The sequence below is a fragment of the Octopus sinensis genome, linkage group LG4 (assembly GCF_006345805.1).
Source record: "Octopus sinensis linkage group LG4, ASM634580v1, whole genome shotgun sequence".
Classification (NCBI taxonomy): Eukaryota; Metazoa; Mollusca; class Cephalopoda; order Octopoda; family Octopodidae; genus Octopus; species Octopus sinensis.
In genome coordinates this window covers 37,486,073-37,508,464 of record NC_043000.1, presented here as the reverse complement: position 1 = coordinate 37,508,464, position 22,392 = coordinate 37,486,073, and the positions used below count along the sequence as shown (strand labels likewise).

Sequence of the window (22,392 nt, the reverse complement as noted above, 5' to 3'; positions counted from 1 at the left end):
TCATTTACAGCACAAATGGAGGTTCAACAATGAAGGTGAGGTTGAAAATGAGCGCACGGAAGTTTTTTTGCCTTTAAACCAGCCAAATGTTATAAGCATAGAATTAAGCTTCAGGTACAATGATGGCAACATACAATAAAATATGATGGGATATATTTTGATGAATAAACATTTTTCATATTTAATTTGTTTAAACTATTAATTAAAGCTTGAAATATGGAAAACAGTTGACTCAAGCTGGTAAAATTAAACATTATTTAGCTGTAGGCCACAGCAGATTCCCTACTTGTGGCCTAAAGGAATACTGACACCACCAAATTGCATCTGTCCTAACTAAACTCTGGAGAAAAGCTATTAGCCAGAGGCCATATTCTGAAACACTTATTAAAACCTATCATTTCAGTTTACAGAAAGGGAATCAGTTCATTTGCAGTTATCTATCAGCCTATTGCATTTATCTCTCACAGGAGACATGTCAATGTGTAATGCATACATGAGGTAAGATAGAGAGGAGCTTCAGCTAGGGTCCTCACAGGCAAGGCACATAAATACAAAATCTTCTGGCAAGGTAACACAGATGGAATGGGGGGTGTAGGCATACCCCTTGCGGAGAAATGGGTAGATAAAGTCATAGAGGTTGTCAGAGTATGTGACAGTGTGCTTAGGCTTAGGCTGGTCCTGCAGAACAGCACAGCTACAATTATCTCTGCCTACACCCAACAAGCAGGCCTACCAAATGATGAGAAGGACCATTTTTATGAAACCCTTCTACAGGCTACCTCAAAGACGAGTGGTAATGACCTCATCTTTGCAGCTGCAGATTTTAATGGGCATATTGGGTGGCAATCCGGTATCTTCACTGGTGTACATGGGGGCCATGGTATTGGTTCCAGAAATGACAAGGGAACTAGGCTACTGGAGTTCTGTGATGCATGTAACCTTTTAATCTACAACACTAATTTCAGGAAACCAGACAGCCACCTGATAACCTATCAATCAGGTGACTCTGCTAGCCAGATTGATTTCATCCTCACCACACAGCAGGATACAGGGTTGCTCTTAGATACAAAAACCCTCCTGAATGGAGAATGGACCCTTCAGCATAGGCTAGTTATTAGTGACTTTAGGCTCGAAGCCAGAAGGATACCAAGAAGTAGACCAATCCAAAAAAGAAGGAGGCTGGGTGGCAGGTATACATAACCACGGGCAAAGCAGAAAAGAAGTTTGCCAATGTCCAGCAACGTGAGAACCAAAGAACTGAGGTATTTTGGATTACAAGACAGTGTGTGAGAGAAAATTGTGATGTCACAGGAGAGAAATGTGACCGCATGGATGATGGTGCACTTGCTTTTAATCATTCGGAAAAGAAAATGGCTTGAATAAGGCATTTTGATAAGGCTGAACATGGACAATGAATGGAAGGAGATCCTGCTAAATCTTGACCCAGTAGAAGGACCAGCTATCCAAATAGACAGCTCCCTTGTAGATAAAGCAAATTAAGGGTATGAAGCCAGGAAAAGCCCCCGGCCCATCAGAAATCACTGCTAGGATGCTTAAAATATCTGGTGGTGTGGGCTCTGGCCTAGTCACCCGCATTGTAAACCAGGTAATTCATGATGGAGTCATACCCAATGACTGGCGTAGCAGCACCATAGTCAACTGCTACAAGGGTAAAGGTGATGCTCCAGATAGAAATAACTACAGGGTATCAAACTGCTGGATCAGGTGATGAAGGTCCCGGAGAGGGTTATAGGGTGAGAGTCTGCTTAGATGAAATGCAGTTCGGTTATGTGCTGGGTAGAAGCACCACTGATACCATATTCCTGATTCGACAACTGCAGGAGAAATATCTAGCTAAAGATAAACCCTTATATTTAGCTTTTGTGGACTTGGATAAAGCCTTTGACAGGATCCCCTGATCCCTTATCTGGTGGGCAATGCAGAAACTGGGGATTGATAAATGGTTAATACGGGCTGTACAGGCCCTATACAGAGAGGCCCTTAGTAAGGTTAGGATTGGAAATTAGTATAGTGAAGAATTCTGGGTAGAAGTAGGGGTCCACCAAGGTTCAGCCCTCAGCCCCTTTTATTTATCATAGTCCTCCAGGCAATAACAGAGGAATTCAAGCTGGGTTGCCCCTGGGAGCTCCTCTATGCTGATGACCTGGCCCTCGTAGCAGAATCACTACCAGAACTAGAAAAAGACATTTCGGGTGTGGAAGCAATGTTTAGAATCAAAAGGCCTTAGAATCAATGTAGCAAAGACCAAAGTTCTAGTAAGTAAGAAGGCGAACACATCACATACCCACTCAGGTAGGTGGCCCTGCTCGATGTGTAGACCTGGTGTAGGTAGAAACTCCATAAGATGTACCTAGTGTAAGCTATGGACACATCAAAGAAAGATTAACCAAGAAGATAGCTTCTGTGTGTGGCAGATGCACAGGAGCAATAAACACCACAGATGCTCAGAAAACAGATTCCATCACACTCCAGGGGAAGAAACTAGAAGTAGTTGATACCTTCCACTACCTAGGTGACCAAGTTAATAGTTGGGGTGGATGCTCAGAGTGTGTTACCACTAGAATAAGAATAGCCTGGGCAAACTTTAGAAAGCTTCTACCTCTACTGGTGACAAAGAGCCTCTCGCTCAGAGTGAAAGGTAGATTGTGCGAAGCATATGTGCAACCTGCTATGCTTCACGGTAGTGAAACATGGGCAGTGACTGTGGAGGACATGCGAAGGCTTGAAAGAAATGAAGCTAGCATGATCCGCTGGATGTGTAATGTCAGTGTGCACACACAACAGAGTGTAAGCGCCCTGAGAGAAAAGTTGGACATAAGAAGCAAAGGATGTGGCATGCAAGAGAGGCGTTTGCACTGGTATGGTCATGTACTATGGATGGATGAGGAGGGATGTGTGAAGAAGCGCCACTCCCAAACAGTTGAAGGAATCCAGAGTAGATGTAGATGTAGGAAGACATGGGATGAGGTGGTCAAGCATGACCCTTGAACGTTGGGCCTCACAGAGGCAATGACAAAAGACCAAGACCTCTGGAGATATGCTGTGACTGCGAAGACCCAGCAAATAAAGTGAGTTCACAGCTTTATCCTACACCAGTTTCACATAACCAGCCCCAGCCCATTCAAAAATACCTTGGATCGTAGGGCAACCTGCTGTACTTGAGGAGACCTATTGTGTTAAGTACATCAACATCAAAATGAAAATCAAATGGAAATTGTAGCTGTGGGACTGAACCTGAAACCATGTGGTTGGGAAGCAAGCTTCTTACCACATAGCCAGGCCTGTGTATATATCACAAAGTACCAACTCAACACCATCCTAGATATTATTCAGGCAAAATCGTATTCGCACTCAAAATACTGACATATAAGTAAAGTGTAAACTGTTGTCCTGTCTTTGTTACAATAGTTTTTACTCCTTTATTTCAATCCCCATTGTATTGGCTTATAAGAATTTTAACGTAATATATATTATATGTCATGTAACTGTGTACGTTTGTGTATATGCTACCGTGCACACACACACACACAATCCAAATAATAAGACAAAGAAATTCTTTAACATATCTTTAATGATTCATTACAAGTGTTTTTGTACCAACTCTGCTTGCAATGCCAGTTTATGCAAAATTTCAAAGAGAAAATCTATGTAATGTTTGCAGTTTTAAACATTAGAATGGCACTTCCTCAGACTTTCATCAAAGGAGTGCTGTCACATTGTGTGCCTTCTGACACTGTTTTTTTTTTTTGGGGGGGGGGGGAGCTTATATCAGGGGGAAATAAAAAGTAAACAAAAGTGTGGTAATCGGATGAGTAACATAGAGATCATGTGGGATGGGGGATATAGAAGAAGAAGAAGAAGAAGATAACGTTAATAAGTTAGGTAGGGCCATATATAGCAAATTGTCTTATCTAGATAGTAGTCAGTCAGTACAACCACGCCACTGGTACCAAATTTCGTTTGAAGTGTGAAAATTTATTTGACCACTAGATGATGTTAACCAACAATAACAGAAAGGATAAAAACTAACTCTGACAATTGCCCATGAATCAAATAATAATGAGGATACTTATACACTACAAGAACCTAAGATTATATATATATATATATATAAGATTCATTCTTTCTTCATTGTGGTGAGGAGACACCCAGCTGTCCATTCCCCCTCCCACCACCACCACCACCACCACTAACCATGCTGACTAACCACCTTCAAGACTATAAATCTTAAATACACCCTACCCACATATGACACAGTGCTCTCCTCTGCTATAAAACCACCATTTAATTTGTTTTGATTTGGCAATCTCATTCTGTGATCAACAAAGATTATGAAATCACAAAATATGCACATACCATGGATTTTAAATGTTTTAAAATGTTCTTAATAATGTAGTTCATGTATTCGTCTGAAGATAACGTTTTTTTATAATGAGATAATGCACCCATTAATCAATTAAAAAATTTGTTGGAAACAGTTGTAATGAATTGATACCTATCCATCATTTGTTATATATATCAAGTGAAGATTAGCAATGGGTGTAATGATGAATTCAGGGTACAAGTAGGGTTTCATCAAGGATCAGTCTCCAGCCTTCTCATGTTCATCATAATCCACCAGGCAATAACAGAGGAATTTAAGTTGGGGTGCTCCCAGGAGCTCCTCTACACTGATAACTTGGCTTTTATAGCCAAATCACCACCAGAACTAGAGAAGAAATATCAGGTGTGGAAGCAAGGTCTAGAATCAAAGGGCCATAGATTTAATCTTGTAAAAACCAAAGTCTTAGTAAGTAGGAAAGCAGACAAATCACAAACCCCTTCAGGTATATGAACCTGCTCAATCTGTAGAAAAGGCATAGAAGCTCCATAAGAAGTAAACAGTGTAAGCTATGGACACATAAAAGGTGCTATGGACAGATCAGAGGAAGGTTAAGAGGGAAAATAGTTTTTGTGTGTGGAAGGCGCACAGATACAATAAATACTAAAAATGTACAGTAAATAGACTCCATCAAATGCCAGGTGGGAACAGATAGAAGTAGTTGATAGCTTCTGTTATCTAGGTGGCCAAGTCAGTAGTGGAGATGTATGTTCTGAGAGCATAGCTGCTAGAATAAGAAGAGGCTGGGCAAAGTTCAGAGAGCTCCTACTGCTGTTGGTAACTAAGGGCCTCTCCCTCAGAGTGGAAGGTAGATTGTATGATGCCTGTGTGTGAACAGCCATGCTACATGACTGAAACATGGGCTGTGACTGCTGAGGACATGCAAAGGCTTGAAAGAAGTGAAGCTAGTATGCTTTGCTGGTTATGCAGCGACAGAGAGTAAACATCTTGAGAAAAAAGTTGGGTATAAGAGGCATCAGATGTGGTGTGCATGATACTGCTCTATCATAACTGATTCTAGATACATGACTAGGAAGTGAGTCTAAAATAAATCAGATAAATACTAGTGTTAATGGTGCCATCCATACATGTAATATTACCATATTGTTCTATCATCGATAGAAAATGATAGTGAATAATACAATAATGTATGCATGTGTTTTACACATCCATCCATATATACACACAATCAAATGTACATATATATATATATATATATATATAGACAGATAGATAGATATCATCATATATGTGTGTGTGTGTGTGTGTGTGTGTGTCTGTGTATGCTTAAAGATTTTGCAAAAAATACTTGATACAATCACAATACAGGAAGAAAGACTAATTTGTCATAACTTTTTTTTAAAATCATAGGAAATAGAATGTTAACACTTTTTGGTAATGAACTAAAATGTTGCGGGCCTTTGAACCATTCTGATTTTCTAAGATTTTTTAAAACATTTAATAACTTTTACAAAAATCTTTCTTCAAACATGTGTGTGTGCACATGTGTTTATGCTTTTGTCTTATAAAAGGACTGTTCAAAGACCCTCTAGTTTTGGTAGCACGAGAAAATGCACCCAGTGTTTTCTGTAAAATGGTTTGCAATAGAAGTTGTGTTCAACAGTATAATAAAGCCAAAAATACACCACTGTATGAGAAGAGTGGCTTCCAATAGCAAAAATGAATCAAAATAAGATGATTTGTCCAAACCATGCCAGCGTGGAAAGCAGATATAAAATGAAAATGAGGATATGTATGCTTATAGTTATATGTATATATGTATGTGTGTCTGCATGCGTGTGTGTGTATAATTTATATGTGTCTATGTAAGTGTTTATAGGTAAGTATCAAGTGTGTGTGTGTGTTTATATGAATTTTGTAATTTCTCTAAGCTCATTTTGGTTTAAAATTAAGCAAGTAAATTACCTTAGCTATAAACGTTTTCTACTCTTTTTTTGTCTCCTTCTTATCTTGTAAGTTCTTTGAATATTGGAAATATAGTTGGATAACTATCATGCTAACAGCTATCAATTCAGAAATATATGTCCATGATTGTTCTCTTATCTCCAGACAATAAGCCTGTCGTTTTCTTTATTGGTATGTCAAATTTGGAGAATTTTTGATCCTTGAGATTGTCTCCCCTCCTTACCTTAATTCCTGTTTGGTAGTTATAATCCACCTTCTAGAGGCAGAGATAATTTTAATAAATCAAGAATCTATGTCATATGGCATTCGATATATGTATCTCTCTCTCTCTCCCTCTCTCTCTCTCTATCTATATATTTCTCTCTCTCCATATATATATATATATATATATATATATATATATATCTGTATGTGTGTGTGTATGTATCTGTGTGGTTTTGCACATATATGAATATAAGAATGGGATACATTACATTTTACATTGGAATAATAAGCAAGTGGATAGGATAATACTTAAGAAGGCAAACTGATTGGCACATATCTAAGCAGGCAAATGGACAAGCAGGAAAGTCATTACAAATATAATTAAATATGGAAATGATTATAAATTTGAGATAAGTATGTTAGTGTGTAAATAGATAGAGTGAAATGTTGCTAAGAAGTTAGATAGGCAAAGTGCATAAGCTAGTTTATATGTTAGTAGATGTGCATATATACAGACTCACATGCCTGCAAACATATATCTCACTTAACATGCAAGCATAATGAAAGTTAATGATATGTGGTTTAGTGTATATATATGAGTGTATATATGAATATACTTTTACATTGTAAATTCATCAATGTCATTAAACTTAGGTAAATCATTAAAATTGATGTCAATATTCATAATTATACGGGTGGAGTGCAATTAGCATATCTTTCAACATTAGTAAAATGGACACATGTCTGTATGTTTTCAAGTGTTTGTCTGTGTGTGTAAGTATACATATACAAAACAAATGTCAGCCCAAACATGACAAAAACATATTTATATTCCATAGGTTTGCTACTGCCAAGAATATATATATATATAAATATAAGGCCTATGTACAACAAGCATGAAGACACCCATGGACTGTACTGTAGGCATTGACGAAGCTATACAGCTCAACATGAAAGGTTCAGCCCATTACTTACACTTTGTTTTCTGTAAAGCCCCTTCCCTCCTCGGAGCAGTAAAAAGAATACAAGAGAGGAATAGCCACAAGAGTCTTGATTGGTGCCAGCATGGCAGAAACTCTGCTGAGGCTTCATAGACAATGGTAATGTTGCTTTGCAATGAAGAAGGAATTATATAATATAATGTATAACAAATTGGAATGATTTTTAAGAAATTCATTTATCTCTGTGCATCCATTTTGTATTAAAATTTAGAGTAAAAACAGAATTAGGTTTATGTGTACATGCAGAGCTGTATATGCATGTGTGTTTGTAATTAAATATACATATATTATTTAAATAAATATATACACATATATAAACACAGTCACACAAACAAATGCAAGCACATTTATTCATGTATTTGTGAGTGTGTATGTGTGCATGTGTGTATGTAGCAGAACCTGAAAGCATAAATGTATCAGTATATGTTCATTGTCTGTACATTCATGCATATATACACAAACACACAATGCACACATATACTAATGCACAGAGGCATATTGAAGTATATGTGTGTGAATGTGCATGGTGATGTATGTATATGATTTTAATTTAATTCCTCATATGCATATATATATATATATATATATATATATATATATATATATATATATATATACATACATATATATATATATATATATATATATATATATATTATATATATATATATATATATATATATATATATATATATATGTATATATAGGGAGAGTTTACAAAAAAACAAAAGACGAAGACAGGTGGAGTAGAAAATAAACAGATGTATTAGTATAATGCTCAGGATATATATATATATATATATATATATATATATGTATTTTATGTGTGTGTGTGTGTATATATAAACATACATACACACACATACACACACACACATATATATGTGTGTATGTATATATGTATTTGTGTATCTGTGTGTGTGTGTATCTGTGCATGTGTGTGTGTGTGAATTCCTTTATGTGAAAGTTGGAATGTGGCAAAGTATGTAAGAGCTCAAAGCTTTTAGTTTAGATGTTTTCGTTCAAATCTTCACTGAAGGCAAAAATATTAGTTAATACATATACATTTGTTAATTTTTGTTGTGATATTTTCAAAGAATGATATAGTTGATCAAATTGGTAATGGGGTATGAAAATTTTTATAATTCATGAACACTCCAAAATTCTTCAATCCTGTGGATAATCTGTAATATATATAGGGGTCTTGTCTTATAAAAAAGCATAGTGTATCTGATATCTGTCACTACATAATTATGTGATATTCTATTTCAATATGGCTTATATGCATATACCCCTTTTAACATCTGTTAGTCACATACACATATAATACCATACCACATATTATTACTACTGTGTTGTATTTCTGGAGAGCTTTAATATAATGAATCTTACAGTGCATAATTTTGTGTAATGACAACTTTCCAATGTAGTGTAGTTCAACATATTTATATACTCAGACTATCCAACAAATAAATACACATATTTTTTAAACCATATGCAAAGCTTCTTTTAAACACACACACACACACACACACACAGATGGAACACACATGAGAAAGAGAGAGTGAGGAAGAAAGAGAGAGAGAGAGCATGGGGTGAGTAATGCATCATTCTAACTAACTTCAAATACAGAAATAGATCTTCCTAGAAAAGACATCTGCAGGCATACATAAGATGCATTCATATCTCTACATTTGTATATATGCAAGTGTAACAATAATTTTACCCAAATGGCTGAATATTGGCTCATAGGCATAGACACATATTCAAAAACATTCATAAACAAATACAGACACATAAATACATCTATGTGCAATACAAATACATGCACTCGCATTTGTGGAGGACAGTTAATAAGTTTCCACAATGTATTCATAAAATTGCAATTTGTCTTTACCAAAATGGCTGCAGGCAAAATGGCTAGATCTAATATATAAAACTTATTAAAACAAAGGGGATTAGCAAGGATATCATTTCTCAGCACAGACTTCTATTTTTCTCTATATATTAATGCACAAGTTTCATTTAGCTGCATTGAAAAAAATAAAAAGCAGCAACAACATATTTCATTATTGAGAAATGATGTACAAATGCAGAACTTGTTTCACTCCTTTGTTTGTGGCCAATTGACTAACTTCCAAGGCACTTTTGATTAAGCAAAAGTGATGATTCTTTGCAAAAGTGAAGACCTATGCAAAATAAAACAGTTACGTATTTTAGAGAGAAATCTTTTTAATACCCTATATAATTCCAGATTTTAGAATAGGTAAACCATATCCCTGGGTAGTGTAAGAGATAACTAAAAGAGTTGGTGTCAAGAAGCGCATCCAGCCATAAAAAAAATCCCTTCTAACACATACCAGCATGGAAATGTGGACATAAAAATGATAATGGTGATGTGAAGAATGTATGTTTAAATTATTTCATAAGTATAACCATCATTAACCAATATAAACTTTGCTCTATTGTCGAAAGACTAAAGCTTATGATTTTTGTCATAAACCTATAGCATACGCCAATTCAGAGTTGATATCCGAAATAAATGCAGCCTTGTTTGTATCATCTTTATATATATTCCAGCTTGATTTTAAAGTCTCTAGTTCTTTATAGACACTCTAATGCTGAAATGAATGTCCATGGGCAACTTTCAATGAATGTCTGCTCTCAGTTCACTTCCAACCCACAAGTAATCTGCTGCTTTTCTCTACTATACATAGAAAGTAAGAAAGTTGGCTTCTCAGCCATGCTGTCTGGATTTACTACATGCTACTTTGAGCAAGTGTCTTCAACCATAAGTTGAGGTTGACCAATGCATAAGTAAAAAATAGGTACACAGAAGCTATGGGGAAGCTTATCATCTGTTCATGCATGTGTGTGTGTGTGTGTTGTGTGTGTGTGTGAGAGAGAGAGAGTGTTTGTGTTTGTTTGTGTGTGTGTGTGTATGATGTACACTTTGAAATGTATTATATAAGAAACAAGACTGCATTCAAGTTTGATCTTTTTTATTAAGGATTTTTTTGATATTTTCTTATTGGTAATTAATATTTCGCAAAGTTTCTCATTAGTTCTCCATAAATGTTCTTTTTCCTAATTTTTATGATATTCACATCAGCTGGGTAACTGTTCTCTACAACAGTGCATGGCTTTAGCACTTTGTCTCATTGAGCAGAATTTGGCCAAATGTGCTTACACTGCGTTGCTGTTTTTATTAGAATTTTCCACCACTATCCTTTATTTTACACTGTAGTTCTGTTATGCATTTGGCATGATTGTATGTCTGTATGCATGCATATATGTTATTTTTCATTTAATTTAATTTAAATTCTTCTTCTATGGAAGAAGCTGGGTTCTAACAAAGCAATAATGCTTCATTGCTGGAATTCTTAATTTAATTGTCACTGAGACATTTATTAACATAACTGAGTGCAGGTATAAATGTGAATTTATGATTTAAGTAAAAAAACTGAAAATTTCAAAGTAGTTCTCTGCAAACATTCTTTTCATCAACGACTTTGAAAAAAATATTGTGCAAATACTGTACAAAGTATATAACCACTGTGATTGCACATTTTTTTTTATTCTAACCAAAACTTTATCAAATCTGTTATATTTGCACTTGATATAAGTTTTGATAAGAATGTTCCACATGTATTCCTTATGTTGATATGTGTGGATATCTTCTCTATATTTAACCAAGGACAATCTTCCCTCAGAATGGCAGTGTATATATTTTCAATAACAATGCTATATTGCAACTAATGACATCTTGGGGGAGCTGCTGACAACATTTGCAATATTTTCCACACATTTATAACATAATCAACACTTTTGTTTGTGTCTGGGGCTTTAAGGCCTTCACTGTCTAATTTGGAATTTTGTAGATTTCTCTTGTGCTTAGCTTGGAAAAGCATAGCCTTTGAAATGTAACAGCCATAAATCTAAGAGACGCTTTGATTTTCTGTTGTCCTGTTAATGTTAAATTCATTCCTAAGTTTATTGGAAGGCATATTCATGCCTAACCTTGACAGTATTTCCAGAGTGTTTCTCCTCTAGCTGTTGAGGTACAGTAGTTCATCAATTCTGGGGTAGCATGGAAAGCCATCAGGAAGAGTACTCCTTGAGAAGTTCAATACTGATCCATAGAGCTCTTTTCACTTTTGTGTACTTGATTGTTGTATTTGTTTTGGTTACTGTCGTCAGCAGATGCTGACTGAAGGATACTGTACAACATGCAGAGGCTGTTGGGCTTGGTCTTAAGCTTCTTACTTTTTTTATAACTATTTCTGTGGAAGCTTCAAATTAGTTTTAGGATCTTGATTTTTGCTTTTCTTGTGACGCCACATTTTATGTAAGAGTCCGTGTGTGTGTGTTGTGTATGTGTGTGTGTGTGTGTGGTGTGTGTGTGTGAGAGAGAGAGAGTGTTTGTGTTTGTTTGTGTGTGTGTGTATGATGTACACTTTGAAATGTATTATATAAGAAACAAGACTGCATTCAAGTTTGATCTTTTTTATTAAGGATTTTTTTGATATTTTCTTATTGGTAATTAATATTTCGCAAAGTTTCTCATTAGTTCTCCATAAATGTTCTTTTTCCTAAATTTTTTATGATATTCACATCAGCTGGGTAACTGTTCTCTACAACAGTGCATGGCTTTAGCACTTTGTCTCATTGAGCAGAATTTGGCCAAATGTGCTTACACTGCGTTGCTGTTTTTATTAGAATTTTCCACCACTATCCTTTATTTTACACTGTAGTTCTGTTATGCATTTGGCATGATTGTATGTCTGTATGCATGCATATATGTTATTTTTCATTTAATTTAATTTAAATTCTTCTTCTATGGAAGAAGCTGGGTTCTAACAAAGAAATAATGCTTCATTGCTGGAATTCTTAATTTAATTGTCACTGAGACATTTATTAACATAACTGAGTGCAGGTATAAATGTGAATTTATGATTTAAGTAAAAAAACTGAAAATTTCAAAGTAGTTCTCTGCAAACATTCTTTTCATCAACGACTTTGAAAAAAATATTGTGCAAATACTGTACAAAGTATATAACCACTGTGATTGCACATTTTTTTTTATTCTAACCAAAACTTTATCAAATCTGTTATATTTGCACTTGATATAAGTTTTGATAAGAATGTTCCACATGTATTCCTTATGTTGATATGTGTGGATATCTTCTCTATATTTAACCAAGGACAATCTTCCCTCAGAATGGCAGTGTATATATTTTCAATAACAATGCTATATTGCAACTTAATGACATCTTGGGGGAGCTGCTGACAACATTTGCAATATTTTCCACACATTTATAACATAATCAACACTTTTGTTTGTGTCTGGGGCTTTAAGGCCTTCACTGTCTAATTTGGAATTTTGTAGATTTCTCTTGTGCTTAGCTTGGAAAAGCATAGCCTTTGAAATGTAACAGCCATAAATCTAAGAGACGCTTTGATTTTCTGTTGTCCTGTTAATGTTAAATTCATTCCTAAGTTTATTGGAAGGCATATTCATGCCTAACCTTGACAGTATTTCCAGAGTGTTTCTCCTCTAGCTGTTGAGGTACAGTAGTTCATCAATTCTGGGGTAGCATGGAAAGCCATCAGGAAGAGTACTCCTTGAGAAGTTCAATACTGATCCATAGAGCTCTTTTCACTTTTGTGTACTTGATTGTTGTATTTGTTTTGGTTACTGTCGTCAGCAGATGCTGACTGAAGGATACTGTACAACATGCAGAGGCTGTTGGGCTTGGTCTTAAGCTTCTTACTTTTTTTATAACTATTTCTGTGGAAGCTTCAAATTAGTTTTAGGATCTTGATTTTTGCTTTTCTTGTGACGCCACATTTTATGTAAGAGTCCGTGTGTGTGTGTGTGTGTGTGTGTTGTGTGTGTGTGTGTGTGTGTGTGTAAAGAGAGAGAGAGAGAGAGAGAGAGAGTGAAAGAAATTAAAAGAGAATGAATGTATTCAATCAGTTACACATTTATACTTACATACAAATACATGAATTCTAATACAATTATGCAAGTGTTAAACTGTTTGTATGTAAAGAGAAAAATATAATATTCACTAAATCATTGATAAGCAATTGAAAAATATAGGATCAGTTTGAAAATTATGTTGAACCTCAAAAGGATCAATACAATTAATGGGCAGCCTAGTAAATTAGTAGGCCTCTGAGAACAAGGGCATATTATTAATCCTGTGCCACGGAAGTTTTGCCTTGTCCCCTATTGAAGCTTTTCTAAATTGAAAAGAAATATACTTCTGGAAACTTACTTCAGTTCAAGTTTTATTTAAAGAGCAAAAATTGTAATTAGAAGGAATGTACAAGAAGAAAGTGCTAAAGTGAAATAATGTTTAAATATACAGAACTGTATATATCTTAAGCATAGTGAGAGAGAGAAAATTTGTGGAGAGTAAGGAGTAAGAAATATTGATGGTGTAGTTGTAAAGAGAAAAGAAAAAAATGATGAAACTCAGCAATGGGTTAAGGATTGAAATTTGTTGGTTAGGAATTATGAAAAAGGTAACTAAATAAGAACTACAACTGTAGTGGATGTTAATATGTACACTAAATCTGTTGCTAAGTTCTATGAAAATTATTATCTTGAAACAGTACTTTTTACCTCTAGTAATTCTTCAGTAAGATAGACTTTATTGATTTTTTTAATATATTTCTTGCTATGATTCATCAGAAATATATTTTACACTATCCATCATAGATCTGCATCTAAGGACTCCAAACACTGATCTCTTATATTGTAAATTACCTACCAGACTTCTCAATAATGTCAGCAGAGGCCTCTCTGACCCATGTACTATTAACTCTAGTGTGCTTCAGGATTTAGGTATGTCCCTCACATTCTGCCCTCTCTACAGCAATGACCTAATTAATGTTCTGAGCCACTTTATTAAAAACCATTAAAAATTTTACAAAACTTGTTAGCTAGAACAGTTTTCAGTCCCAGTAACTGACATTACACATTATTGTGAACAGCCAGAAAAGTAAAGAATTTACATTGTGGGAGATGGGGAAGGGTTCATAGTCAAGAATTTGTAAAGTTTGTGAAGGATTTAGTTGACTTGGAAGAACAGTAAGATCACTGGTATTGAAAATAAAGAGTGCAAGAGACAAAAACCAAATCCTGGGGATCAAAGAGGTCTACACTTACATGCTGAAACATATACATGATGCCAATGAGGAAAGCTTTACCATGTAAAGTTAAATTCCCTCAGATACAGCATACTGTCTTAATAAATTAAGGTTGGGGAATTTCAGATTTTCTCTGTCTTGAAGCTATTAATTGATTCACTCACTATTTTGAAATTGATGCTACACTTTGTTAATTTAGCTGATGGTATGTATTGTTTAATGTTCAACTCACAGAAAATGATCAGTGATTTGCAGCTGGTTGACTTCATCAAATGCTTATGTGTTCCCAATATCATGCTCTTTCATAAATATATATGTTCACAATTATTTCTTTGATAATTTGGATTTCAAACATATTTGACTGATAGGTGGCTATTTGTGATCTGACTTTGTGAATGATGTTTGTGTTACAAATGGTGAATTTATATGCATCAAATAGCTTTGTTCTCTCCCCATAGGTCATCTAATTGGTGCATCCTGATAGTTGCAAACATGGCTATTAGAATCTACTACTTGGAATATGATATGTATGAAGGTTGTCAATTGGATAAAGAAGTGTTGAGCACTAAAAATGGTTGGAACCTCTGAAAGACGAAAATCTTGGAAGACATGGGTGTGCAATGATGAACAGTGATCTCAGGAAGCTGAACCTTATGTAAGAGGTGATAAAGAACCATGATAGCTGGCAATATGCAGTGCCAAAGAAAACCTGTGTACCTAAGCAAGCTTGACAGTGATCCTTAAATAGTGACGGTGAAGGAAACTGGAAAGTAAAATATATCTGTATTAGGTCTCTCCCCCATTATGCTCTTGTTAATTCCCTATCAATCTCCTCTCATCTATCACTTTTTTCCTATCCACTTTAGGAATGTCATTCTTCATTACCCATCTAGGAGGGTGGTAACTCTGAATAATAACTAACATAAACTGTGACTTCTTTCAAACTAGTGCCAGCATGGATAGCAGATATAAAATGATGATAATGATGATGATGATGATGATGATGACTGTTTTTTGCTCTTTGCTCTATAGGAAGCTGTAACAACTAATCCTACTCATATATTAAGTCTACTGGTCAAATGTATAGTGAAATTATTGTTACTTTATTACCCTAGTTAGTATGCAAATTGGCAGAGATCCAACCATGTATCTGAGTTGAAGTACCATAGAGACCAGAAAGGGGTTGGTATTGTGTAGTATGTAGATGGGTGGTGGGTGTTCGTGATAAGATGGTTCCCAAATGAGTTGAGGAGAGGAGCATAGATGCGTGTTATTCAAAATAAGTAATAATTGTGTTATTATCCTTTAACTACTCTTTATTACAGAGTTTTTAAATAGTGGTTATAGAGGGGTTGAACATGGACAGATCAAATGTCATTCTTCATTACACAGGTGAAGTGGATAGGAGAAAAGGTGAGTGATAGGTGAAAGAATAATGATAGGGACTTAACAGGAGCATAATGGGAGTATAGATCCAATATAGATATATTTGACTTTTCAATTTCCTTGCTGGAGTTTCATACCTACTTCACAATATGTAAGAATGTATATACATTGCTAAGAATATATATACATGACAATTATTACTTATCTTGAATAATGTTTATCTATGCTCCTTTCTTTAATTCATTTGGGAACTACCTTACCATGACTACCCACTACCCATCTATATACAAGACAATGCTAGCCTCTTTCTGGCCTCTAGGATACTCCAAGTCAGCTATATGGTTGTTCTTCTGCCAGTTGTATGTTAACTATTTCTGGCAGAATGTGTTTTATTCGAGATTCATCAGAAGCAGATAGGTAGGTAACTGAAACCTTCTTAGGTATGTTGTGTTAGGTATGATACTGCACATAGACCTAAACTAATAACCTCCTATGCACAAATGCTTTATTTATAATTGCACCACAGCATTTTAAGCAAAATATATGACCTACTTGGTGGAAACCATCCCATCTTACAAACTGGATAGCTTTGACCTACAACTCCTGTGAAACCATTTCAGCTAATCCAAATGATAACTCGGTGCATCACACAACCTGAAAGCACTCCTATCTCCTGAACTCTGGCCATTTTCTATGACACTGTAACACACCAGTGAACTTGTCAAGAAATTTTGGCAAAACTATGTTGTTTCACTCAAAATCATCAAAAATTTCAACCATATCTGACTTGTGCTTCTCAGCAATCATCACATCCTTGTGAAATTTGGTGGAAATTGCGTCACTGCAATCAACATCAGTAAAGCTATTGACTGTGTTTAGCATGGAAGTCTCCTAATAAATAGTAAAACTATGCTCTCCAATGAGCTCCATCTAACTTTTTCTTTTTTGATTATGAGCTCCATCTAACTTTTGTCTCTTAACTAGGTGGTTTCTTGATAGATCATACTATTATGGAGTGTGCTGATGGAACTCTCTCAGACACACACTCTATCAAATGTAGTGCACCTCAATGTTCAGTTTTGTCTCTCACACCTATCCAGCTATACATGAATGGCCAACTTGCTATCATTTCCAACAACTTTCACTCCTATTCACGTTCCTTCTTAAACTTCCACATGAAACCTAGAGACATCACATGCCAGATATGTACCAACTCCCTGAAAAAATCCTCCAATACAAAGTCACATTTACAACTAATATCATTCAAGGTTGACCATGTTGTTCAGTTATGTACAAGTCTAAACATACAACATACAAATAAACAATTTTACTAATCCTCTCATGTCAGAAAATATTCACTGTGATGCCTGTCAGCATGATATAAAATTAAATATAATTTGCAAAATGGTCTCAATGTAGTGATAAGTGAAAACAATTTGGTCTTTTATATAACACAAAATAACAAGTCTTTAATTATACTTGTCACTCTGTCCCTATATATTGCTCTCTCTCTCTTGCTCTCTCTCTCTCTCTATATATATATATATATATATATATATATTTATTTTTAAAAATTTATTTATCTAGTTTCAGCTCACAAGCTGTGGCCATGCTGGGGCACCGCCATTTGGTGTTGCTACATGATTTTACTTCATGAATGCTTTTTAGCAATTGCCATTTGGTGCATGAGAGAGTTCGATGCAGCTGCCCTCATTTGCACCTCCTGCCGTGAAGTTGGTTCATCTGGGATACCTGACAAGAAGAGATCCAGTTTCATTTTAAAGACATCTGCGTCAACCCCATGCAGGTCTCTTAGGTTCTTCGGGAGGATATTGAAGAGCTGTGGGCCTCGGAAGCCCAGGCTATCACAGTATCTTGTCCTACATCTTGATGGCAAATTTGGAGTCCTTGGCACTATGCAGTGGCGCCCAGTTCTGGCATTTGTGTAACTCTCAATGCCAAAGTTTGGGACAAGTCCTTCTAGGATCTTCCAGATGTATATTATGGCATATCTTTCTCGCCTACACTCTAAGGAATAGAGTCTCAATCTTTCCCAATAGCTTATATGCTGCACAGAGGCTATCTTCTTCGTGTAGCTTCGTTGGATCGCCTCAAGTTCTGTGATTAACTTGACACTGGATGGTGACCTTAGCTGAGAGCAATACTCAAAGTGGCTTAGGACAAGTGTCCTCCAAAGGACCATCATGGTTTCCTGGTCTCTTGTTCTGAAGGTTCTAAGAATCCATCCGGTCAGCCGCCTACATTTCATTGCCAATTTAGCAACATGCACATGAAAGGTTGTATCATCACTCATGTAAATACCCAGGTCTCACACTGATTGTGCCTCTGGGATTGCAGTCCCTCCAGGTCCAGTGTATTTATTGGGTATTGCATTTTGTTTTGTGTGCTGACAGCATAGAGCTTGAAACTTTTCAGCATTGAACTGCATGCTATTCTTTTCAGCCCACTTGTATATTTTGTCCAGCTCACATTGCAGGTGCTTAATATCTTCAGGGTTCTGTATTGCCTGTGAAACTTTTGTATCATCTGCATAACTTGTGATCGTGGCTCTCTGCGTGGCTGAGGGCATGTCTGAGAGGGCCATTATGAACAGTAGTGGTCCCAAAACATAAATAAACAAATAGAGATATATATTATATATACAGGGTGTTTGAGCAAAATTTGACTACTTTTATGTCCCCTTTCTTGTTTTAAGAATAGTTTGATGTATTGGTGAACAGTCAACAGCATTGGATAGCATAAAGATTAAAGTCACAGTTGTGGAAAAGTTAGCTGACATGGAGGACTGGAAGTTATCTGAATATTAAAAATGTATTACTTGTATCATAATGATTCACACCGGGTATCAAAACATTGACATCATGACTGCAGCTCAATGTTCTATGAACGCTGTAAAGCTACAATGGTGTCTATGAAGCAGGAGAGGGGACACAGCTTGTATTTGTGTCTTCAGTGAGGGTAACATGATTTTACCCCACATCTTTGAACAGGGCCTTAGGCTCAAATCAGATGATTATGTTAAGTTGCTGGAGTCTGGTCAATATTTAACTTGAGAGGGTTGCTGCTGGAAGGTCATGTATGTGACAGCAGGGTTCAGCTCCTTGCTATATCTCAGAAGTAGTTTTTGGAGAATTTTTATGACTTCCCCTGCAACCCTCCTAACTTCCCTAATTGCAATCCTATGGATTACTATGTGTGGGGTGCAGTTGAGAAAGACACCAACTGCTCTGCTTGAGAAAACCAAGGCCAAGCTGGCTGCCAAGATCAAGGTGTTCAAGATTCCAGAGCAGTCGGCTATGGTGGAAGCCAAGGGCATCTACCTTGATTATGCTACCAGTCATAATTTAGTTGATACATTTTGATTTTTTGAAATACTTTATTTTTGAATATGATACTGTATTTTCTTTTCCTTTTATGCAAACAGTCAAATTTAGCCTACACAGTTTGTATACATACATACATACATACATACATACATACATACATACATACATACATACATACATACATACATACATGCATACATGCATGCATGCATACATACATGCATACATACATACATACATACATACATACATACATACATACATACATACATACATACATATATATAGCAGTTGAATAAAGTTAAAACATAGACTGATTTTCATGTTTTTTATTGCGGCATTTTCGTGAACTCAGTATTGGAATACTTAGAACAAAACCTAAATAAAAAAATTGAAGAGAACTACGACATGACCTTTAAAAGACATGTAGAGGACACATGGAAAAGATACCTCAAAGACTGCTTCCTAATTTGGACCAAATCCCAAGAAAATCTGGAAGAATTCAGCACCCTCCTCAACAATCTACACCCTAGTCTCAAATTCACAAGAGAAATGAGCAACTCACAATTACCATTTCTTAACATAATGGTAATTAAAACAACACCATAATCACAAGTGATATTTATTACAAAAGCACAGATGCAGACCAGTACTTAAATTTCAAATCATGCCACCCAACACATTAAATGCAACATCCTGTACTGTCTAGCCATGAAAATTTGTACTATAGTAGATGGTCCAAATATAAGAACCACATGACTCATAAAATTCAAAGGATTTCTGCTCAAGCAAAAACACCCTCCCCTACTTATAGAAAATAACATACAACAAGCAAAAGAGATAACTATAGGACAACTTAGGGCAACACGAAAGAGACAAACCCATCAACGGAACACAATACCATTTTTAGTAACACACAATCCACATAACCAAAACATTTTGAACATCTTCAAAACAAATTTACCAATCATAAACAAAGTGAAAAATTTAAAAAAAAAACATAACTAATCAAACGCTTATCCTAAGCAAAAGGCAACCACATAACCTGAAGAAACTATTAACAAAGGCAAAATTCAACATGAACAAACAGGCTAAAACATTCACAGTATACAAGCATAATAATAACAGATGTGGAATATGTTACTACATGCATACTGGTAGATACATTAGAACAAAAAATGGACATATTTTCGCAAATGCAGATGTAAACTGCAAAAGCAGAAATTTGATCTATTGCATTAAATGCCTGAATCGCGAGGAACTATATATAGGCAAGACAGGGAATGCAGTATCAGAACACTCACATGTCCACAGACAACAAATCTGGAATACTAATGTTCGCCAAATTCCATTGAACGAACATACAGAAACATGTGGTCAGAAAATGTTTCTAATTTTTCCTTTCTACAAACTACATGACACAAGTGAGATTGGAAGAAAGATGAAAGTAAAACGGTTTATAAAAATGTTCAAACCTGTTCTGAATGGAAATAACAACAATAATATAACAACCAGTTAATGATGTGGATTAAAAAATATCTTTAACTTATGAATATAAACAAAGTACAGGATATCGGTATGTGATGATGTTTAAGCTGCATGCAGATTGGTCGAAACTGCATTCGAAAAATTCAGCTTGCTGGAGTGTTCTAAGAGGTATTACAGTTGACAAGAACTCAACTGTCAGTTAAATACATTTTGAAATCTGATGATTGCTACCAAAGTATGAAAGCACTAACTGAACTTTATGAACATTACAAAATAATTTTTTAATGTTAAAATACCATAATAAGAAAATATGAAAACCAGACCATGTTTTAACTTTATTCAACAGATATATTATTCTATACACATTCACACAAATTCAGAAATATATATATATATATATATATATATGTGAGTGTGTGTGTGTGTGTATGTATGTTGACTTTGCCTTTCATCCCTTTGAGGTTGATGAAATATGTACCAGTTCAGAACTGGGGTCGATGTAATCAACTAACCCCCTCCTCTAAAATTTCAGGCCTCGTGCCTATTATAGAAAGGATTATATATACATACATACATATATATATGGTTGATTACATCGACCCCAGTTCTGAACTGGTACATATTTCATCAACCTCAAAGGGATGAAAGGCAAAGTCAACCTTGGTACAATTTGAACTCAGAATATAAAGATGAACAAAATGCCACTAAGCATTTTGTCTGGCATACTAACAATTCTACTTGCTTGCTTCCTTACACACACACACACACACACACACACACACACATGCACACACACAACACACACACACACACACACACACACACACACACACACACACACACATGTATGTATGTATATATATATATAATCACAACCATTTGTGTCATTGCTATCATTTAAACATGTACTTTCCATACTGGCATAGGTTGGATGCGCTGGCCAAATTTCTATATTTCTAACCAGAATCTTCCCAGATATATTGTCACTATTTCCAGTTTCTTTCTATGTGATAATCTACATTTTTAACCTCCAATGCACTTGACTTTTTTAGTCATAAGCATTTCTTATTTACATGTCGTATCTACATTACCATAAGTTGTCCCTTCTGCATACATCTGACTATTTCTATCATACTGATTGTTTGTTCATGTTTCATTGCTAATTTTTTACATTTCTCACATTTACCTCATATTGCTAAATTCTTTGTCTGCAATAGGTGTTTTATTTGTTTCCTCAAAACTCCATTTGCCCTCGCTTTAATTATTTATAGTTCAATTACTTGCTTCTGTTCTAAAGCTTACCTGATGTCTAGTGAGCAATCTGACTGATATTTTAGCCCTCAGTCAGTTAAGTTTTCTCATGATGATTGTTAATCTAGATCTCCTAAAAGTTTTTATCTCTTTGTCAGTGGACCAAAAGGTTTTCATGTACAGGCTTATCTTCAAAAATTATGTTAATTGACTATCACACATTAGA

The 22,392-nt window shown here is 35.4% G+C and overlaps 1 protein-coding gene across 1 annotated transcript in view; it reads right to left on the bottom strand.

Moving 5' to 3' along the window:
• The window catches only part of LOC115210428 (potassium voltage-gated channel subfamily D member 1), a 117,071-nt gene that overhangs the window by 46,875 nt on the left and 47,804 nt on the right, over positions 1-22,392 (bottom strand). The gene's annotated exons all lie outside the window — the stretch shown is intronic.